At 35.0% G+C, this 23,817-nt stretch overlaps 2 long non-coding RNA genes across 2 annotated transcripts in view; one reads left to right on the top strand and one right to left on the bottom strand.

Moving 5' to 3' along the window:
- LOC127864414 (uncharacterized) overlaps positions 1-23,817 on the top strand; it is an 85,379-nt gene that overhangs the window by 10,044 nt on the left and 51,518 nt on the right. Inside the window, exon 2 of the long non-coding RNA XR_008041900.1 lies at positions 7,495-7,948. This is a non-coding gene — a long non-coding RNA (uncharacterized LOC127864414). The remainder of the gene's footprint in view (positions 1-7,494; positions 7,949-23,817) is intronic.
- Positions 2,644-4,050, bottom strand: LOC127864413 (uncharacterized). Its single transcript, XR_008041899.1, has 3 exons — positions 3,933-4,050; positions 2,939-3,054; positions 2,644-2,735 (listed from the first exon to the last, which is right to left on the bottom strand). It is a non-coding gene; the product is annotated as an uncharacterized LOC127864413 (long non-coding RNA).

The following is a 23,817-nucleotide window of genomic DNA, read 5'->3' as shown; positions in this document are numbered from 1 at the left end:
TTCGTTGTTTAAAATACTCGTTAACGATTATTCAGTCCCTCTTATCCGCTAATCATAACAAAGAACGTGTCAATGACATAAAATTATAAGGGACAGTTACTATCACCTAAAATAATAGTAATCTAATACTATAAAACAACTCCAAGTTCTTTTGGATTAACTCATTCTTTTTCTTTCATTTATATTTTTGCATATAAACCATTATTGTTTACTTTTTCTTAAAAGTACAAAGTCAGCCGTGGGAAAATCTATTTTAAAACGGATTGACCTACTGGCAATCCTTAATAAGAAATTTCGGCCAATCAGCGCCATCGTTGTATAAGCGCATCAACCAATTAGGGCGCCGCTTTTTTAACCGCGTTAGGCCTATCCACTGTAGAGCACTGCGTCTTTTTAACGCTTCATATAAAGGTTATATATTTTTAAACCAATAGATTTTTATTAAGGCACCGCACCAACACTGCAAAGTTTTATATTTATACCAATGGTACAGCCCAGTAAAATCGGGCTGTCCATTTTATGGCCGTTTTTGGCTTTTTATGCAGAGTTTTATGTTAAGCAGTGTGCTCGGGCAATGGTTTTTAACCGAAGTCCCGAGGGTAAATAACCCCATTAGTCAGACCTAAAATAACAGACTTGTTAATTGGCATATGCCAAACAAGGCCCACCTCCTGCAAGTGACTACCAAGTGTCACCTCTCTTTCCCCAGCACGATTTTTTTTGCAACCGCGTATTACATGTATTACAAACAAATCGGACGTTTTTTTGTTCAAAACCAGAAATGGACGAATTTAAGAGCGGACGAAATAGTCATTTTTATGAAAAGGGCGAAATTTTGTGCCGACGAAAATAAATGGTTTCACAGTAATTCAATGTAAAAGCGACAACGTTGAGCGAAAATAAATTCAACATTTTGAACATAGAGACCCCCATAACCATACCTTTTCTTAAAGGCCATTCTAAGCTGAATCGATTTATGCAATAAAAAAGATATGTCATGTTCAAACCAAAAAAGAACTTGACGCTAATCAAAATCGACTTTTTTTGCAACTTTTTTTCGGCCGTTTCTTAGTGGAATGTAACCTTTTTCAGTGCAAGGCTTTACTTAAGTCTCCAAGTTCATCATATTTCAGGGATTCGGTGGTGAACACCTATTTATGCCCTACCATTATCTCCGAAAGATAAAACCCGAACAATAGTTTAAGAAGTAAAACATGCCTTCGAGTCAACTATGATATTTTTTTAGAGAGTACAGCCCTACATGAAACGAGTATTTAGTATATTGTAACCTAAACCACAAACTCATGCGAATGGTACCATTTAAGCAAGCAATAATTGCTTTTTATTGACTTCGTCTTTCTTTCGTACTTTTTATCAACCATATTGGATCAGTTCGCAATTTCCCGAATTAAAATGTCGCTGTTGGCTAGCGCATTATACCAATTGTTTGCACAACGGATGAACATCAACTCTGCTAGGTGCTATGGGTCCGTATTCACCGACGTTTTGGTGAAAGTCTAAATTATAAACACAAACTTAAGAAAATAAATCAATCGAAATAACATTTAACCCATAATAATGGTCACAAAACGATCACATCAACATTAGAAAACTTTACTTCATCAATGAAAATAGCATGTTAAAATGAATACATCTACATTGAACATTGAAACAAGTCTAACACGTCAAATGAAAAATATGCTACCATATTAATTGTTTCTTGTCCCAACGCTGTGTATCCCCGATGACAAAGTACTTTGTCAATTATAATTATAAATATCAACAATGTCATGCACAAATGTTACTACCTGCCAGTAAACAGTGAAATAAGCACTACTAGTACTATTCAGTGTAAGTGTTAATTATAGACATACATTTACTAGAAAAACTCAATCGAAATAATGCTAAACCCATGATAATGGTCACAAAACAATCAACATAAAGAGAACTTCATAATAGTTTGTCCGGACACGCTCCAAAACATGTACAGCTTCGTGAGCATCTGTTACAACAAATACACAACTGGCAAACACACACTTCACATGTGTCATCTTGACAACCATCGCCTTGGGCAGGAATAGGATTCATGTCTTTAGTTCTTAGCTCCTTCAGAACGGTACGTCTGACGTATTCCGTCCCATTCACCATGGTCTTCATAGCGTCATGGCAATCCGTTATGGACCGCGGGTACGCGAAAACTAGAGCAAGAGCGGGATCTCCATCGCTACCGGCTCTGCCAGTAAGACAGGATAGAGCGCGGTGCGCCCCAGTGGACCATGAGCCACACGTCCGGAATGTCGATCTACCATCACAGAAAATAAATGTCATTGTTGAGTATCAAGATTTACCTTTTTATTAAATAAAAATACATACTCATGTTTTAACTTCGTACGATATACAAGTTTAATTTATATGGTATGAACGTGATTGAGCAAAATTGAATAAGAGAAACTTTATTAACTAAGTAAATAATAGTTTTATTGAGAAAAAAATGTCGAAGTGAGTTATAATCATTGTGAAAGTAACTTACTCCAAGCCCAAAGGCGACTGTTGCCACAACAACGCTAACTCTTCCGGCCCGGAAATCATTTAGAATCCTCTCCTTCGTGGTGTCCGTTGTTGAAGATTTAAACATTTCAACAACGCGGTTGTAGCTACGGTGCTCCCCGTCGTAAGACGTGTCACCGAGTTGAATAACCAACCATGACCACACTTGATATACACACCTGTACGACCTGAAATCGCAAAAGGAAGATCTTTTTGACATACATGTAATATAAGATTTTTTTTTATAGGAACACAGACATAGAAAAGCATAGTACAGTGTAGTTTACCCAATTACAAAGATCTTCACACTATTGTACATCATACATAAATTTTAAACAAACAAGCCAACATTCTGATTAAAACAGAATTGAATTGAATTAAAATTACACACTTGCAGAATATTATAGTCTTGACCAGTGTGGGTGTTGTCTGAAACTGTTGCAGCAACCACACCAGCTCTTCCTCAGCGTGATCAGTCGATTTCTAACCGCCAGTCGAATATTCGGTCTGAAGATTTTATCATACAAATAGTATCATAATTATAATAGTTATAGCGTTGTATTTAATTATCTGGGTACACTTTTACTAATTTAACTACTAACGCAAATATCTGACGTACACAGGGAGTTTAATTAAATTGTATGTTATTTATTTTTCAAAGATTACTACCAATTATTATCAAACTGTTAGTTAATTAAGAAGCATGGATTGTATTATAAATATGCGCACCCGATCAGAAAACGTAAGTAGCTTCTTTAAATAGTTCCCAGATAATTTAGGGAATTGCCTTTCCACTAACATAGTGACTTTCACCACACGGGGATTAGGATGGAGTGACGAAGAATATTCAGAAAACCAATCTTAGGACATGTATTGCAAAATGTCGTTAACTTGAACACAAAATCTAAATTAGTCTTAATTAATAATGACAATGTTAAAGGCATGAGTTAAAAGCACACATGGAACGCGACATGAAAAAAAATGCCGGAGGTGAAACGGAAGTGTTTTTTTTAAGCAACTTTCTTTTAAAAGCGTTCTCTTAGTCGCGAGAAGGGCACGCTAGGCGCGGGAAATGTTAACTGTCAAGTGAACATGACTCAGATCACAGCGCACGATTGGCTGACCCGTTACACAAAATTGGGCAACCTATTGGCACAATTCCCCCCGATTGGCTGACCCGTTATGCAAAATGAGTCAACCAAAGGGCACAATTCCTATCCGCATTGCGTTTTTACATAACTTAGAACCAATTGCGATTCATAAAACTGTTTATTAGTGGATACAGTTTTATTTATACGACGTTTGCTGTTAATTGTAATTATATAAAACTTACTGCTAAGCATTTAATATTTGCTACGAGGATTGTGGTATTTTGTCTCATTTACCTGTCGGGTAATACGCCGACGGATAACGCATCGTCGGACAACAGCAGACCTTGGTGTATATTCTGCTGTACCTTCTCTGTTGCTGTAGCAGTAACTGCAAGCAAGGGTACATCAGTTCTGTCCGGCTGCGCAGTTCCCCAATTTGTCGGAACTCTGGTCGGAAATCTTCGCCCCTAATAATGTTATACTGTAAATAAGTACAATTTATTTTTGTTTTGTAAAGTAGAATTCATGGAGTAATGGTACGGTAAACAAAATTGACTTTTTTTCAACAGATGTTGACCAAATATCTGAATATTCGTTCGGAAGGATGACCAAATATTCAAATACCGAAATCGGTATTCGTTGCCATCCCTAATAAAAATATAAACAAACAAGCACATTTGTTAAATTGATACCACACGCCACATGCTTGCAACGCCAAATTCTGTAAACAACTACTGCTTTAGATTCATACATGATACACTTAAATAAAGGTTCAATCAAATCCAAAAAGCAGTTAAAATACCAATATTATAAACATGTATTTTTATGTAAAAAGTGGCCATAACTCCATAATTGACCAATTGTTTGAGTGACAATTTGACCTTTACCATCCTCTTATCAATATGTACACTCATTCCAAGTTTAAATGAAATCTGCACAAGCAGTTCCAAGATTACTCTCCAGACACAATAGTGTGATTATTTTCAAGCAAAAAGGCCATTACTCTGTTATTTGCAAATGAATTGCAACAGCATTTTACACACATCATTATATTATGATATATACACTTATATCAAGTTTCCATGAAATCCGTTCAAGCAATTCTGAGATATTGTTCCGGACGGACAATGCTAAAACTATATCCGTCCACCTATGGCGGTGGATAATAACAAAAAGAAAAGAAAAGCTATTTCTTAAAATTTTTATTTATTATTATACACTGTAACTCCAATATAACGCGCTCCGTTATAACGCTGAATCCAATATAACGCGGAGGGTGCTTGGATCCCATTTTTTCTCCAACCTTCCATTTGATTTCTGATTCAAATCCGTATTATGCAACTTCATGTATTTTCAGACAATTCAAAGATGGCGGCAATCACATGTTGATTGCTTTATTCAACCGTCTGTTGAACCGATTATTATTATGAAGCCTCGAGGTTAAACAACACCGACAGCTAATTGGTGTTAATCTGTTGTGTAATGTCAATAAAGGTGTGAAAAACTTGCGTGTCAGTGTTTATTACATGTATTCCTCATCAGAGCGGTTCAGTGCGATAATTTCCATAAGTTAAGTGCAAGCGGGATAGTAATACAATTAAAGTAATTCAAAACGATTGAAACATTCTTACTTTGATATGGTTGCAGTTTGACTATATTAAATGAGCGGCTGTGAAATATACTGCCTACTGTATAAAACAACTTTTTCTGTCATTTCATTATCATTCTAGTATTATGTAATTTAATCTTTCAGTTCGTGTATAAGAAATTAAATAATGCAGACGATTTATTTACATGCGAACGCAGTGTACCGGTAATTGTTAACAGAGTTTCACTTTCATTTTCGCGCGGTATCAGAAAGTCCCCGGGAAACACGTTTTTTGCATGCGTATGACGCAATAAAATATTTTTTTGTACATGAATCGTATTGCATTCAATCTAAATTTAAAGTCGCTCGTCCAATGAAAGCTCTGCCCCATAATGCACTGTACTCTTAACACTTCTGAAAATGGCATATATGCGTACGGTTGTGTTTACGAATTTCTTAAACATATATCGTCATTAATGTTCAAGATTATTATTTTTTAAGTGATGTTGCAATTTTATTGGATTATTGGATTTAATGTGCACGTAAGAAAAGCGGTATGTATACTGTTATCGATACGATTCGGTTTATATGCATGTATTTGCGTTAACACAGCATGGCAATATACATGACCTATATTATAGGCTATTCTATACCTGTTTTTTTATAGCGCCCTGCAGTAAATGAGCTCAAAACCTATAACGCAGATCCGTTATAACGCTGTTTCGCGGCTTGGACCCCATTGACCGCGCTATATTGGAGTTACAGTGTATCTTACAACAAAACAGTACTGCAAGAATGTTAAGCGAACAAACTATAATAATAACATATTAGATCAACACCATGTATAAGAGAATATGCATAATTTAAAACCCAAACATAATAAAATATAACATTTAACTGCATCATGATTCAAGATGTGAAGATATTGATACTTTATTGCATTATTATGTAAATCATAACAAAATAATCATTTATATACAAAATGAAATCCAAATGTACTGTTTTATCATTATTAAATTATAAATCTTATTGAAACTTCATCTTGTCATTATAAAGGCTACAGTATATGTGTGAATTAAAGTCAATTGTGGTCAAAAACTAGAAAACCTAGTAATGTCTTCAACAATTGGTAACCAATTTTTAGCTCGACTATAATATATAAAATATATATATAGTGGAGCTATCCTACTCACCCTGGCGTCGGCGTGAGCGTCTGCGTGAGTGTCTGCGTTAGCATTAGCGTCTGCGTTAGTGTGCAAATGTGAAAGTTTTCGTACTACCCCAAATATTTTCTTTGTCCCTTGACTTATTGCTTTCATATTTTGCATACTTGTTTACCAACATAACCACAACCTATAAACAAGAGCAGACCACTGTTTCAAGCATTTTGACATAATTATGGCCCCTTTTACTTTTAGATAATTGAACATTTTGCTTAAATTACCATAAGTTCTTTATTTATGATCACATTTTATTATTACTTTGACAAAACAACACTTACCTGAATACCACAATGGATTCCACCCAAACAAGATCCCACGCCCCTACCCAGAATCCCTTCCCCCCCCCCCCCAACCTACCCCCCCCCCCCCCAAATTTTTATTTTTATGTTTTTTTAAACATCATCTAATAAATTTCCACACCTCACATTATACCCCCCCCCCCTCTCACCTTCACCCCCTCTACCCCCCCCCCCCCGATTTTTTTTGAAAGATTGTCTAATAAATGACCACACCCCACATTATACCCCCTCTCAACCCTCCGCCCCCCCACCCACCCCCCCCCCCCCCCCCCCCCCCCCCCAAAAAAAAAAAAAAAAATATTTTTTCCTTTTTTATTTTTGAAAGATCGTCTTATAAATTATTGAATATGGACAATTTCCCCATGATGGGTTACGTTATACTGTCAAGCACTCGAATAATGGAGCGCGCTGTCCTCTGACAGCTCTTGTTCAAATCTTATTTAATCGAGCTATACAAACATTTGAAAAAAAACAAGACTCAACACAATAAGAGTTGGAACATTTTTTATCCTATGATTCATGATTTCAACGTAGTGTTTGGTATTTAATAAAGAATATAAATACAATGTAGATACAGGTATGAATTTTTGCAAAAACCTGCTTATCTTTTAGGTGCACTTTTTGCTCTAACAGGTGGTCTACTTAGTACATGTATTTAGTGAACAAAATGGATTTCTTTACAAATAATTTTACTTACAAAAATCAGATTCATTATCTCATTCATTTTTGTTTTTGTATATTCACAGTTGATGTACTGGAGACAGATTGGTCAGCCAGTGAAAGATGTTCTGTTGGTATTGAGAATAAATGGAATTCTAGCCAGACACAGGACATCTACTTACCTGTCCATGTGGAAGTGAGTGTAGTTGTTATAGTTTCTGTTGAGCAGCAGAATTAATAATTGAACTTAAATCAGATCCTGGAAATCTACTGACAAGATCCAGTGTCTAGGTGACATTGACTGGTTGGAATAGTAGTCTAGTGAGTAGTGGTAACAGAACTAAATCAAGACACTAGACATGTACGGACCTCCATCATGTCTTGGTGGAAGTGACTGCGGCTGGAATAGTTGTCAAGTGAGCAGCAGGAATTGAACTCAAGTCAGCAACTGGACCTGTACTTACCTCCAACTTGTTGAGGTGGAAGTGACTGCGGCTGGGATAGTTGTCAAGTCAAGAATTACCAGCCAAGTCTTGGCAGGTAAGATAAACTATATTTCAATAACAGCCACAGCCTCAGTGGCATGCAGCCGAATCACAGATTGCTTGCTTAACTATGGTTTAAGTTCTTAGGTATGGGATATTGTGATCCGTCATTGTCTGCTGTCAAATGTGTGTTGCCTGTCATTTCAAGTACCACTTTTGGCTTTTGACATCTTCCTTTAAACCATAGGAAAATTTGGACATGTCTTTGCAGTCCTTACCCAATTGAGAAGAAATCCCTATTTGATACTGTGTGTTGAAAATTTGTGTTGAACATTGAAGTTTAAGACAATTATTTATTAATTCCAGATAAAAGTAAGTTGTTCTAAGCAATTCATTATCAAGCCTGTTATTTATCACCAGTATTAATGTGGTCAAATTATTTTGAATGAGTATTTCATAAATTCCATATATTTACCTCAAACATCATGTTTATGACTTTAGTTCATGTCTAAAAGTATATTCAGTATGTTTTTCAGTTTAATAAAGACACTAAGAACTTCTACAATTCCATGAAGTGAAATTAAGTAATAATTCCTGGACAAACAGAGAAGTTTGGTAAAAAATTTAATTTTGAGTTATCTCCCTTGGACTGGCATTACTCGTATATGTCACTTCCATTTCCAAATGTAGCATGATCCAACAAGGGAGGTCACATTTTGGTTGTTTACAAAAAGTGGTTCTTTATTACTTCACTTTACATGAGTCTAACTAACTTTTAAGAGCTCTTTTCTAGTTGGATTAAACAGTCTGAAATCACCCACTCCAGAAAGTCGAAACACTTATCTGACAGAACATTCAATTTCATGCTGCATGCAAGCTATTTACATCACAAAAATTGTCAACCAAAAAGATTGGAATATTTGTTTTCACTGTTATAGACAGTGTTCCTCATTGAAATCAACGTGCTATTGCTTGAAAATCATTTATTTATTGGTATACACAAGAAATGTCATTATGTGGTAGAATATTTGCAGAAATAAGAATTTTCAAAACATTTTGTGCCTGTCAACATTTTCCGATTGGTTTCGGAAGTTGCCGATCGTATTTATATACACTGTATTGATAGACATAGGCCAAAGGACAGAATATCCTTCATATTTCAAGTGTGTCGGCCTTGATATTGTCACTTTACTAAATGAGAAGCAAAATCATACATGTATCAACCTGTTATAGTCAGTAACATTAAAATATTTGGGTGCAGTCATTTGTTTTTTGTAAACCGCGACATGCTGTTTTTCAGAAAAATGACGATCGGTAATTTTCGTAACCATTGGACATTTCACATCACATAAATCTTTTCAACAGATCTTCGTAAGAAAAAAAAAAAAATTATTCTTTATCAATCAAACAAAATTCAAAGGTTATTTTTTAACCTAGCTGTTTATTGACAAATTGGATATCTTAAAACGTAATGAAACACACAAGAGCTTTAACCCTTTGCATGCTGGGAAATTTGTCATCTGCTAAAATGTCGTCTGCTGAATTTCTAAAATTAGCATTTTCTTCGATTTTTTTCAAAGAATACTATCATAATAGCAAACAGTTTGGATCCTGATGAGACGCCACACTCTGTGGTGTCTCATCTGGATCCAAACTGTTTGCAAAGGCCTTTAAAATTCGGTTCCCGCACTGAAAGGGTTAACACCTTACTGGTCAGGCCTGTAATGATTCAGTCTTTCTCTTTCAAGCTCGCATAAAGGCTTTAGAGCAATTTATGCCTCAAACAGACACTTATTGTTATGGCCCCATAATTTTTTTTTTAATATTTACATATTTTCCACATTTTTACATCAAAAGCAACATGCCTCTTCGGTAAGCTCTCGATTCATTAATATCATCCTTTTAATCAGTGACATTTTAATATCTTAGCAACCATTATGAAATTTGTCACCTGTTTATTAACCAGGTTTTCCGAAGGAAAAAACTGGTTATTAGATTGGCGAATGCGGGCGGGCTGGCGGGCTGGCTGGCTGGCGGGCTGGCTGGCTGGCTGGCGGGCTGGCGGGCTGGCGGAATAAGCTTGTCCGGGCCATAACTATGTCGTTCATTGTCAGATTTTAAAATCATTTGGCACATTTGTTCACCATCATTGGACGGTGTGTCGCGCGAAATAATTACGTCGATATCTCCAAGGTCAAGGTCACACTTTGAGTTCAAAGGTCAAAAATGGCCATAAATGAGCTTGTCCGAGCCATAACTATGTCGTTCATCGTCAGATTTTAAAATCATTTGGCACATTTGTTCACCATCATTGGACGGTGTGTCGCGCGAAATAATTACGTCGATATCTCCAAGGTCAAGGTCACACTTTGAGTTCAAAGGTCAAAAATGGCCATAAATGAGCTTGTCCTGGCATAACTATGTCATTCATTGTGAGATTTTAAAATCATTTGGCACATTTGTTCACCATCATGGGACGGTGTGTCCTACGAAAGAATCACGTCAATATCTCCAATGTCAAGGTCGCCACGACTAAAAATAGATTTAAAAAAAAAAAAAAACTTACAAAGGGGGTTAATTTTTTTTGGTCATTTCAAAAGTTCAGTTTGAGTTTTCTCCCTTTATCAGATTTTTTTTTCACAATGAAAACCTGGTTTTGTGACAATTTTGTCCCTTGTTGTTAATGGCCGTACCATGTTGTCGACACCAAGGGTTTCAAATAACCAGTGCTCAATGTCATTAAAATGCACTTTTGTGTCATACGGAATACACTAGTGCGCTTGCTGGTGATATATTTGTCAATATTACACCTCAGAGATATTGGTCCTTCTATATCTATATGACCGGTTTCAGTCTGTAAAATGCGATCGAAAAACCTTAGAGCATATGGACCGGTCACTATTTTTTTGTATATGGACCTTCGGGGTTACACACCGCTATATGTGCACTGTGTTGACGCGTCATTGAACAGCATTGACACTATTTCAGCTTTAACAAGAGTACAAAAAAAAACTTAATTTAGAATAAACGACACGCTAACCTCAATGCCAACGTTAACATTAATACAATGTTTAAAACAAAGTCGAAACAATATTCACTTCCATTTTCTATTCTTCCATCCCTTTATCGAAACTCATTTTAAATCACACTATTTTATTGTATTCCTATCGAAGTTTACATAATGTATGATAAACACACAATCCAAAATACGTTTTGCATTCGTTTGATGCCTTAAACAAATAACTTACTGTTAACAAAATAGCACGTCCGACATGTCCTAAACATCCAGAGCATTTAGCTCCAACTGGAATGTTTCGTCAAAGAAACTACGTCACACAATTTACGTCATCGTTTGCGCATTCAGTTGCATGAAAAATAAAACTACGGAAAGCCGGTTTAACACTGTACAGTGATACAGGGGATACTCTTCGGTGTAATATAAGAAATAGTAAACTCCAGTTCGGTCCCAATGGCATTATAGTGACCAGCCAGACAGCCAAAAACTGTATATGGACCTCAGCCTACGGCTTCGGTCCATATAGGGTTTGTGGCTGCCTGGCTGGTCACTATAATGCCATAGGGACCTCAGTGGGATTTACTATTTCTTAAATATCACACCTTCTGAATTCTTATTCAGTCCCATTATCAATCGTCCTATTAGAGCACGTTTCCGATAGTTTCTTGTGGTGAAAAATGATAAATCAAAATATCAAATTAAGCAGGATAAATTAGTTACATTCAAAAGGTCTTCATCTCTCTACAAAGTTTTATATTACTGAACCATAATTCAAACTTTTGAAGAACTTCAAGCTGACAAGGATGCTAAGCTTACAACTATCAATTAAAAACCTATTGCATCAAAAGCCAAAAGCTTAATTAAAAAAAGAAAAGAAATGTATATAGTTCTGTTATAAAAGTAGTTGATAAGAACAATAATTTGTCACCAGAAGTAGTCTTGGAATTGAAGCATGTAAGAAATTTGTTGATATGTGTTCATACAAAAATGATGACACTTCAATAGAATTTTTGTTTTCTGTTAACCGTTTCCCCCATAAGAAGCAAAGTGAAAATGGATTTTGCAAACAGCATTAAACCAGAACAGCCTGCGAGTAACTCGCAGTCTGTTCAGGTTTTATGCTGTTTGCTGTTCATTAACTAAGGGTTGGAAATGTAGCCTTTAAGAAACTTGAATCTAGTAAGAAAGGTCTTCAATTAAATTTAACTTTCTATGGGACTACAAATGCGTCAAAATACGTATCTAAATGGTAAAGGGGCACTTTTTCAACTCATCTATAATTCAAAGTTGTGTCCACACATAGCGAGCTGTTATGGATGCACCAACAGTACTGCTGAACAAATAGAATCATCAATTTGTCTTACTCTAGAAACTAGAAAGTTCTGAAATCTGAGCTCGAAAGTCCATATAGCTACAATACCGGTTATGCATAAAGAACAACCTCTCATAACTTTTCATAAAATTAAACTTTGCTGAGATTGTTTATAATTGACATCTTACTATCCACAATTCAAACAAATACATTGACATGTGTTTAATAGATAATACCAATTTGTTACTTAATAGTCTTATAGTTTCTGCCCACAAGTCAGCTGGTGATGCTGCTTGACTATAAATCAAGTCAGCATAGTCTATTGTATCAAATGTTGTAGTATATTTTCAGTCACACAAAGTATTTTTCAGCATAGCTGTCTAATCCAGCTTTAAATCTTAGCTGACCTTTGTAAGCTAGGTAACAATCAACTTGAATATAAAATTCCAGAGTACTTTTAACCCTTTGCATGCTGGGAAATTTGTCGTCTGCTAAAATGTTGTCTGCTGAATTTCTCAAAATAGCATTTTTTTATATTTTTTTCAAAGAATACTATCAGAATAGCAAACAGTTTGGATCCTGATGATATCCACGTTCTGTGGCGTCTCATCTCGATCCAACATGTTTGCAAAGGCCTTCAAAATTCGGTTCCAGCACTGAAAGAGTTAAGTAGTACCTGAGCCAACAAGGACCAATCAAGGGCAAGTTCTCTGTCCACGGAGCAAATCTTTTTCTACTTTTTGTTTTGTGAAATTATTCATACTGTTGATGTCTTTTTGGATTTTCAAATTATTTTAAGGGAGGAATACCAAAACCAACAACAACAAAAAAATAATTAGGTCGTACTATGTATAAGTACGAACTTCCCATATAGTACTTACAGCAATACCACGAAGTAACATCTTGTATCTAAATCAGTTTCCTGAAAATAAGATAGCTGTGATCTATAGATAGCTTGTGAATGGGAGAGATGGGGAAATGAACAGTTATTATCTCATGAAGCCAATTAACAATAGCTTGTTATGAGCTAACAGGAGGATAAATTGGGTAATCACTTGGCAGAAATGGAATGGGAAGAATACCTCCAATTTGGAGAAATAGGCAAATTATCATTCTGTTAGAAATGGCTTATTATCATTCTGTTAATCAATGGGAGCTTCTCTGTTTGCTGTGTTACCTAATTAGACAACCCTGTTAGAGACCGGTTGGAATGGTAATAATGCTATTATTCAGGTGTAACTTGCATTTTTTCCTCAGAATCATTCATCATTCTCATCAAAGGTACAGTTACCCAATTGTCACTGGTAATGGGTGTTGGTTAGGTATGATATGGTTTGCACAAAAAACAACATAAAACTAACTAAAAATGGTCTATATTGTTTCAACTTGATTTCCCTTTTAAAAGTATAATTTAAGTTGCTAGAACTATTAAACCATTTATGCCTAGCGTCTAGAAAAAAGACCTTGGCAAACAGCGTAGACCCAGATGAGACGCCACATGATGGCATCATCATGCAGCGTCTCATCAGGGTCTGCGCTGTTTGCTTAAAGAATTTCTCTAAGAAATATTTTAAATATAGAAATAAATATACTAGACATCCCTAATTTTGGAAATAAATTGATCCAATTTAGAAGGATGGGAGAGTCCACTAGGCATAAATGGGTTAAACAAGCTTAATAATATCATGGTTGATACTGTGTCTGCTCAACAATCTGAAGGTCAAGGGTTCAATCCACACATTGGAAAGATCTTCTCTATGTAAACCACCCTCGAAGAAAAAGGAAATTAAGGCATTTGCATAAGGTGTCATCCCAGATCAGCCTGTGCAGTCTTCAAAGGCAAATCAGGGACAACACTTTCCGCCATAACTGGCTTATTGCAAAGAAGATACTTAATTCAAACGTAAATAATATAAAGGTAAAGCTAGTGTCGTCCCTGATTAGCCTTTGTGGACTGTGCAATGAGGCTAATCTGGAACGACACTTTACAAACATGCGTTAAGCCCAGATTTTGTAGAATGTGTCTCATTTATACCACTTACTTATCCTCTTATCCTACCAAGGATTAAGAATTTTTGAAAAATAAAGCAAACAATTAATCTCAAGAAACTCAGGAGAGAAATTTGTGTTCTTATCCAATTCTTTAATAACATAACACCAAATATAAATATTTTTTATTTCGTTTATGAGCTTTTGGCTTTCGATGCATTAGAGTTTAAATAAATTGTTATAAGCTAAGCTTCTTTATCAAGTTTCCTAATAGTTAAAAAAACAACTGCTGAAACGCTGATCTTACACTGGGATTAGATTGAAGAAAAGTGCACCGAGAATGAACATTTAGATAGCACATGTTTAAGGGACTTCCTAATATACATAAGACAAATGTATTTAAAGTACAACTAGTGTATTATTTGAGTAACCCCATGTTCTTCGCTTCTCCTTCTGCTCCTATGTTTGTCACATAATCAATATACAATATAATTGACTAACATCAGCCCCATATACCTCTCACATACACAAATGTAGTTTTTTTCAAGGGCGTTTTGTTAGTAGGCATTTTCTTGAATGACTTTATGTTCAGGTACACAAAGTCAAGAACAATTAGAATTATATACTAACATACAAATGCATCAAATCATGCTTATGACATAATGCTAATGTCAACATAATAACAAGCTTTCTTTTTTTCAATACGCTATTATAACCAATTAGATTGGGGTTACAAAGACTAAAAGCCAATTTTATGACTTGGTATGCATTTAATTGATAAATGTAAAGGTCTCTAGGGAAAACCTGACTTCATGCATGTGGGTAAAATGATCAGACTGTGCAGTTTACACAGGTTAATTTGGAACAACACTTTCCACCTATACTGAATTTTCATTTAGAAACAAGATGTGTTAGTGAAACACTATGTCCCCCCATATATTTGACCTTTGACCTCGAAGGATGACCTTGACCTGTCACCACTCAAAATGTGCAGCTCCATGAGATACACATGTATGCTAAATATCAAGTTGCTATATTCAATATTGCAAAAGTTATGGCCAATGTTAAAGTTTGATGCAAACAAACCAACAGACAGACATGGAAAAAACAATATGTTTCCATGATAGACTCGGAAACATGAAAACATTAATTTGATGAAAAAAATCCATAAAAGCCGAAAGTGTCATCCTTGATTAAGATAAGCAGACAGGACAGGCTAACCTGGAACGAAAATTGAGTCGTGTTCTGAGAAAACTTGGCATAATGCATGTGCGCAAAGTGTCGTCCCAGATTAGCCTGTGCAGTCCGCAGGGACGACACTTTCCGCTTTTATGGTATTTTAAGTTTCAAGGAAGTCCCTCCTTACTGAAAAACAAGTTTAGGTGGAAAGTGTTGTCCCTGATTAGCCTGTGTGGTCTGCACAGGCTAATCTGGGGCGACACTTTACTCACATGCATTAAGCCCAGATTTCTCAGAACACGACTCAATTTATCACATGCATTTAGTCTGCTTATCAATTTAGTAACATTTGTTTCACATGTAATACAATACTCTTACTAAAGGCAGAAGGGTCAACCATAGACCCCTAACCCCTTAAATCCCTTGAAATTCCTTTGATGCCCAATTTGGTATCTATCTGTTCAATGACTGTTAATGCATTAATTACATCCATTTTTGATCAAGTAATCCTATACCACAATAATCTACAGAACTGTCAATACTACTGATACCTCTGTCAACAAAATAATCAGTCCCTGATTAGATTCCAGATACTGATGGTTTGAACCATGATAAGAAAATCATAAAATTATTTACAAATACATGTGCGAAGATATGATTCAGTGCATCCTTTCAGATTGCAGGTAAGATTCTGCATTGCACTCACTAAATTTTCACATCTTTCAATATTCATTTGAGCCTTGAAATGGGAAAATGGGGCTTAATGCACTTTCTTAAAGTAAAACTGTCGTCCCAGATTAGCCTGTGCATTCAATCAGGAACGACACTTTCTGCCTTGAGTGGATTATCCATAAGAAGCAACTTCCTTTAAACAAATAATACCATAAAAGCTGCATGTTTTGTCCCTGATTAGCCTAGCTGTGCGGACTCATTAACAGGCTATAAATCTGAGGCAATACGTTACACATGTACATTAAGCCCTATTTTCCCAAAGCACAGCTTATTTATTTCTGAATTTTTTTATATAGTTTTTCATATATGTGCAAAATGACATTGAGCATGGGATACTAATTTCAGTGTCCACACATGCAAGCCACATGATTTCTTATACAACAAGAACTGCAACTCCATATCTTCAAGAACATTTTCATACTGGAAAAGGGCTACGGGCAAAGGGCATTAACTCCATAAAACAATGCTTCTATTGCACAGAACTCTTCCTTAAAACTAGTTGAACCATGTATGAAGTTTGATGTTGGTAACTTGACTTATTTATGCCTAGCGTCTACAAAAAAGGACTTGGCAAACAGTGTAGATCCAGATGAGACGCTGCATGATGCGGCATCTCATCTGGGTCTGCGCTGTTTGCTTAAAGACATTTCTGTAAGATATATTCTAAATATAAAAAAAAATATGCTAGACATCCCTAATTTTGAAAATAAATTGATCCAATGTTGAAGGATGGGAGAGTCCACTAGGCATAAATGGGTTAAATAAATTCAAAATTATGCCCCAGACTAAAGTAAACAAGACAGTTGTGGTCAGACAAAGAGACCAGTTGATTAACCCATTTATGCCTAGTGGACTCTCCCATCCTTCGAAATTGGATCAATTTATTGCCAAAATTAAGGATGTCTAGTATATTTATTTCTATATTTAAAATATTTCTTAAAGAAATTCCTATAAGCAAACAGCGCAGACCCAGATGAGACGCCGCATCATGAGATGAGACGCTGTTTGCCAAGGCCTTTTTTCTAGACGCTAGGCATAAATGGGTTAAAGAATATCCCTGATATGTGTGGTAAATGTTATTAACATCCCCTTGCATATTACATAAAACCATCCATGGCTTTAAATAAAGGTCGACTATAAACAATATGGCAAATAAACAGTTTTTTGTTACAAAGGAAATTGTTATTCACTGGCTAGATCGTTAATAGATTTTAAAATAGTATTCAATACTGGTAAAATGTATGCCGAAAAAATATGCTTGCACTTAAAAAATAAATTTTGGCTTGATGTTTTGAAAAACTATATATTGAAATATTGAAAAGCTGCCAATATTGAATTGTGATGATATTCTGGATATGCCTCTTTTTTATAATCATAATTTTAAAATTAGCAATAGCTATATCTATATCAAATGTCTATATGAAAGAGGTATTCGGTTTGTGAGAGACATAATGGTAGAAAGAAACTGCTTTATTTCCAAAGAATCTTTGGATACACAAGTTGGAACAAACGTTAACTTCCTCTTGTACCAAGGATTAATAAACATAATAAAGAAATACATTGACAATTTTGATGACCTGCCACATTTTGACAAAAACACTCAAGGACCTATATTACCAACTTACATAAAAAAATAGTAGCCAGCCCTAAAGAAGAGAAACATATTTATAAAACATTTAGATTAAAAACAATGACATTCCAGCTTGTGATACTAACTGGAATTCAACATTTTTAAATATTGAATGGAAAAAAGTACATGCACTTGTATTCAATATAACTAAAGAAACTTATATCAGATGGCTCCAGTTCAGAATAGTCCACAGAATATTGGGGACAAAATCCCTAATGTTCAAAATGACAATTGTGGCAAATAATGTATGTACATTCTGTCATTTCCTGTACGAAAAAGTTTGGGCAGACTCCAACCAGATTATGTGCAGAATAAAATACACAAAATCTGTATAGAATCTGTGCAGACAATATTTTGTGTCCTTTTGAAATGAGTTGAACCAGATTTCTATTTATAGATTTTTTCAATAGAAACAAAGAACGAATTCTGTACAGATTTTACGAATTATTTAAGTTAAGCAGAATTTTTTCGAGGCAGAAAAAAATCTGGCCAGAATTAAATCTGGGGAGAACCAAAATGTGAAAATAGAATTCTGTGCAAAATAAAATCTGTTTAATATTAAATTCTGTACAGAAAATTTTCTGTACAAAAAATGTATGCAGGAAGAAAAAGCAAAATAAACAGACCATCAATACAAAATTTTTATGCCCCCATTTCGAAGAAAAGGGGGTATATAGTTTTTGCACTGTCTGTCTGTCGGTCGGTCGGTCGGTCAGTCGGTCGGTCCGTCAGTCGGTCGGTCGGTCAGTCGGTCGGTCGGTCGGTCGGTCACACTTCATGTCCGCTCTCTAATTCAAATAGTTTTCATCCGATCTTTACCAAACTTGGTCAGAAGTTGTATCCAGACAATATCTAGGTCAAGTTCGAATATGGGTCATGCCGGGTCAAAAACTAGGTCACGGGGTCACTTAGTGCATTTCAAGGATTAAGCATGGTGTCCGCTCTTTAATTGAAGTTGTTTTCATCTGATCTTTACTAAACTTGGTCAGAAGTTGTATCAAGACATTATCTAGGTCAAGTTCGAATATGGGTCATGCCGGGTCAAAAACTAGGTCACTGGGTCACTTAGTGCATTTCAAGGATTTAGCATGGTGTCCGCTCTCTAATTGAAGTAGTTTTCATCTGATCTTAACTACACTTGGTAAGAAGTTGTATTAAGACAATATCTAGGTCAAGTTTGAATATGGGTCATACCGGGTCAAAAACTAGGTCACGGGGTCACTTAGTGCATTTCAAGGATTAAGCATGTTGTTTGCTCTCTAGTTTATGTGGCTTTCTGATTTATTTTGATATTCTAAGACATTTTTATGCCCCCGAAGAAGGGCATATAGTGATCGGACTGTCCGTTCGTCTGTACGTCTGTCTGTCCGTCAGCCTTTGCATTAAGATTTCGAAAAATGCTCATAACTTCTATGTCGCTTCAGATAGCAATTTCATATTTGGCATGCTTTTGTATATGGACAAGGCCTTTCCATACACACACAAATTTTGACCCCTGTGACCTTGACCTTGAACTTAGGGTCCGCGTTTAGGTTCGAAATCTGCGTTTAGGATTTGAAAAAAGCTAATATCTTCTACCAAGCGTTTACACAGTTATACTTTTATGTAGTTACAAAGTTACATTTGGGGCATCTGTGTCCTGTGGACACATTTCTTGTTTTTAATGAGATTATAAAATATAAACAATAAAATGTACACAATGAAATATACTGACAGTACCAATATTTTTGTTGTTGATCTGATCACATTATGACAGGGTAAAAATTAAACAATCTAACACCCCCTATTTTTAGTCTCAATTTAAACAAGAGATACTATAAAAATGTATGCCACTCCAATGTGCACCAAAGTTATTAGTTAATCAGTTGGTAAAGTTTTTTTAATAAGTTGATTTCAATTTTTTCCTGTGGTAGTCTAGTTGGAGTGTATAGCAGTCACTGCCTTGTTGAGGGAGGTGTCATCTGGCACTGTTTTGCTGTGGTCTTTGCACCACATCCGGACATAACCTGTCGGAAAAAATAAATGTTTACATATTTACATATTGATATCATTCCTAAAAAACTAATACATGGTGAAACCAATTTATTCTTACTACTCTGTTTCAAAACTTCTGTGATTTACAACATTAATGCGATACCTGTATTAAAGACATCATACATCAAGTGCCAGCCTAACAAAATTCACTTAATATAGCACATTTAACATCCAATAGCATTTCAAACCATTGTTTGATTCTTAAGAGTAATAATTAGACCCAAAGTTAAAATGTGATCCCAATAGTTTTTCGGTATTTAGTAAATGATACTTTGACCTTGAGCTGACTAATTTAACTGCAAACAACTAAATTTTCTATGTCTGCATGTTTGATTTTGTTGGATTATTGGCTATTGTAAAAGCATATCAACAATATGCCTGTCATATCATTGCGGTAAGTTAACCAACTCACAGGAATAGCTGGTTTACCAGGACCAAGTGCATACACCTATGTCAGTAACAGACAACTGCACTACATAATTCAGAGAATGGCTGTTAAAAGGATAAAGCTACACACACAATTTATGTCCAATACCTCCATCCAAGCTCAAGTTATTGAGCAGTAACATTTTTTATATTTTTAGTGACACATTTGGGCTCTATATGCAATCCCAAGCTTGGCCTCAATGCAAGCTCATCAATTGAGTCTAGGCAAACTTAAGTTATTGACCAGATACGCCCTACCCGCATCTGATAATCTCATTTTAAATTTTCTTTTAAAACCTGGTCATAAATTTAAATACAATTCCTACCACTGTTTTATTATGTTAAATACCTAGCAAAAAAACCAAGACAAAATGTACCTTTGCAGGCAGAAATGATGGCAACATCGAGCACAGGCCTTATGTAATGCTTGTTCCCCACCAGACCCTGACCTCTTGACCGTTCTTGTGTCTCCCTCGGAATTATTGCTGTTTATAAATAAATGAAAACACTTCATTCCAATTAACTAAAAATTATATTTTAAGACAGGAGGTGATCTAAATCAAAATCTGTGAACATTGCTTATCAAACGTTGAATTGAAGCATTTGTCAAACTTATGTATGCTTTATGATGATGCAATCAATGTTTATTTCTGGAAAAGACTAATAAAAAAAAAGACTTTTATGAAAAACTTTTTTACTTTAAGTGGCCTTACATACCTGTAACTAGTTTCCCCATCAGGTAAAAGGCAGCACTGCAAAACTTGTCCAAATCTTTTTATTGTGGTTGGATTATGTTCCATCAGTTGAACCATCTGGAAAATGTTAATCATTAATCTTTATTAACTTGCCTGCTATTGGTATCTAAGACCCAAAGTTAAACTCAATTGATTAGTGCAGTTTGTCACTCACCCAAGAATTACCTTGGTGTCTATGTTTTGTATGTATCGGAACCATTTTCTAACTTGGTGTTTTACCATTAAAACAAATGTTTGTGTTTTTTTAAGATGAGCAAAAGTGATATTATTCGAAAAAAATTGTTCAAAACAAGTTTCATAAAGTTTTGACATTAAAATGTCCACAACAGTGTTTACATGGTAAATGTTTATAAGGCACAATGGATAAAAGGCAATCAAACAAGCTTACAATAAGAACAACCTTGTGCTCAGGTGATCTAAAAGCCTCCTTTAGAGATCTTATATATACATAAATAAACTGACATCATAGCTCACCATGAGCATTTCGTGCTAAGGTAAACTAAAAAAAAAGTTCTTCTCAATAACTTGAGTTTTGATGGCGATACTGCATATATCATTTGTATGTTAATTGCTTACATACAGACCTAGCATAGGAGTTCATTCGGGGCCAGTTGTTTCAAGGTCAAGGTCATTGTTACATAAAATAGGAAGTAATGATATATGCATTATAAGTGGAATATGCACAACCAAAGTTTCAATTTTAAGCAAATTTAAAAACAAAGCCAAATACTGCCATCAGATTAAATACATATTTTGATGAAAGAAAAAGCAAATAGTAACATACCTCTGGTAATGATAATTCTTCCCTCATAGTCTTCTGCGCCCAATTTCATGGAACATTTTGATTTTCCCTTGAAAACTTTAAATGTCAAGTCTCTGAGATTTTGTCGCACACTTACAAGCGTATTATCCTTTCAAAGAAGACTAAACCAAACATCTTTAAACCATATATATTACAACACTTTTATAATGTTATGTCTATATTTCATAATTGTTACTATTTATAATGGTATTTTTATTTTTTGTCAAAAATTTTGTTATGTTAAATCACTCGCATTCCAATGAATATTTTCATTAAAAGAGAGCAAAGCAAAGTAAATGTAAATTTACCACACCTGACCCTGGTGTTTGGGTAAACTTGGGTAATTTGATCTCTCTCTATCTTTGGATATCAGTGAAAATGTCACTGCTGAGACACACTGCTTTTTTTAGCACTTTTCAGTATTTTGGGACAATTTATCAAGCAATAAGCAAAGAATAAAAAACTTTGTAAACAATTTAAACCTTATTTCATTCCATTGTAGATTTTTCTTGAAGCCTTTTGGATTAAATTGTAACTTTCTATGTTCCTTATGGTATGAAAAATACTGCTGTATTTTTTGTTGCCAATAATATGCTGTATTTTTTTGGTCATTTTAACTATTTTATGAATTGAGCATTACTGATAGCTTTCAGTGAAAAGAAAAATGTTTCCTGCAATAACCAATTAGAAACTGATATCAGAAGTCTGTTTCTTAAATTGTACAAGTCCCATTTTGAAATGTTGTATCAGAATTTATTCTAAGTCTAACATTCTGCCTCATTTTTCTACCAAGTACAGAAATTCTGCCTTGCTAAAATGCAAAGTGCTACAAATCTGTCTTGTAAAATTATAAGTGTTAAAATTCTGTCTGGTGTAATAATCTTAACAGATAAAATTCTGCTTCATTGCAATTCTGCTTAGAAAATCGGTACAGATTTCAAGGTATATTCTGTGTCTGTGTCCTCTTTGTACAGAACAAATGAATTCTGTCTTGATTCTGGGCAGATTTTATACAGACTGTGTACAGAATTTGCATAGAATTTTCGTACAGGTTGAAAGTTGAAAATATAATGCACTTGTTCTGGTACTGTCCACATACCCAGGAAATTATTAAATTTGTTGTTGATATTGTTCGTAGAAGTAGACCAAGCATACATATTTACATTACATGTCAGGATCTAGTACTTGGAATTATTAATCCAAAAATGAATGATTTAAATATAGTATGCCTAGAGCTTAAACGGTATATCTTTTATTGTCAAAGAAAAAAACAGAATTCCTTCAAACTACGGACTTGTTATCAGTATGAAACAAACTTTTGAAATTTACAGAAATACAATTAGATCAGAAGAAGAATTAAAAATATGGTCTCTGGTTAAAATATTTACTGACATCTCATATAATGACATAACCAATCATAACTCATAATATAAATAATGCTTATAACATATTTATTTGTTGTCATTGTTATAAACTCTGCATTATCAGTTTCTCGTATACAATGCAATTCAGCACTTTCTATTTAATTCTCTTATGTGCAATATTTTATGTTAATTGATATACATACTTATATTCAACATTAATTTAGTTTGTATTGTATAATGTGATATGAATGTATGTTGAATGTACTACAATTATATTTATTATATTACATTTATGTACCCATCAAAAAGCTGTACATGAAATACTTTGTGTTATGTTTTTTGTATGCTCCCCTTCGAAGAGAAGGGGGTATATTGTTTTGCACATGTCGGTAGGTTGGTAGGTCCGTCCACCAGATGGTTTCTGGATGATAACTCAAGAACGCTTAGGCCTAGGATCACGAAACATCAAAGGTACATTGCTCATGACTGGCAGATGACCCCTATTGATTTTGAGGTCACTAGGTCAAAGGTCAAGGTCACTGACTCCAAATAGTAAAACGGTTTCGGATGATAACTCAAGAACGCTTATGCCTAGGATCATGAAACTTCATAGGTACATTGATCATGACTCACAGATGACCCCTATTGATTTTCAGGTCACTAGGTCAAAGGTCAAGGTCACAGT

The sequence above is a fragment of the Dreissena polymorpha genome, chromosome 1 (genome assembly GCF_020536995.1).
Source record: "Dreissena polymorpha isolate Duluth1 chromosome 1, UMN_Dpol_1.0, whole genome shotgun sequence".
NCBI classification, from domain to species: Eukaryota; Metazoa; Mollusca; class Bivalvia; order Myida; family Dreissenidae; genus Dreissena; species Dreissena polymorpha.
The sequence above is the reverse complement of the archived record's forward strand: the minus strand, read 5'-3'. Positions and strand labels throughout refer to the sequence as shown.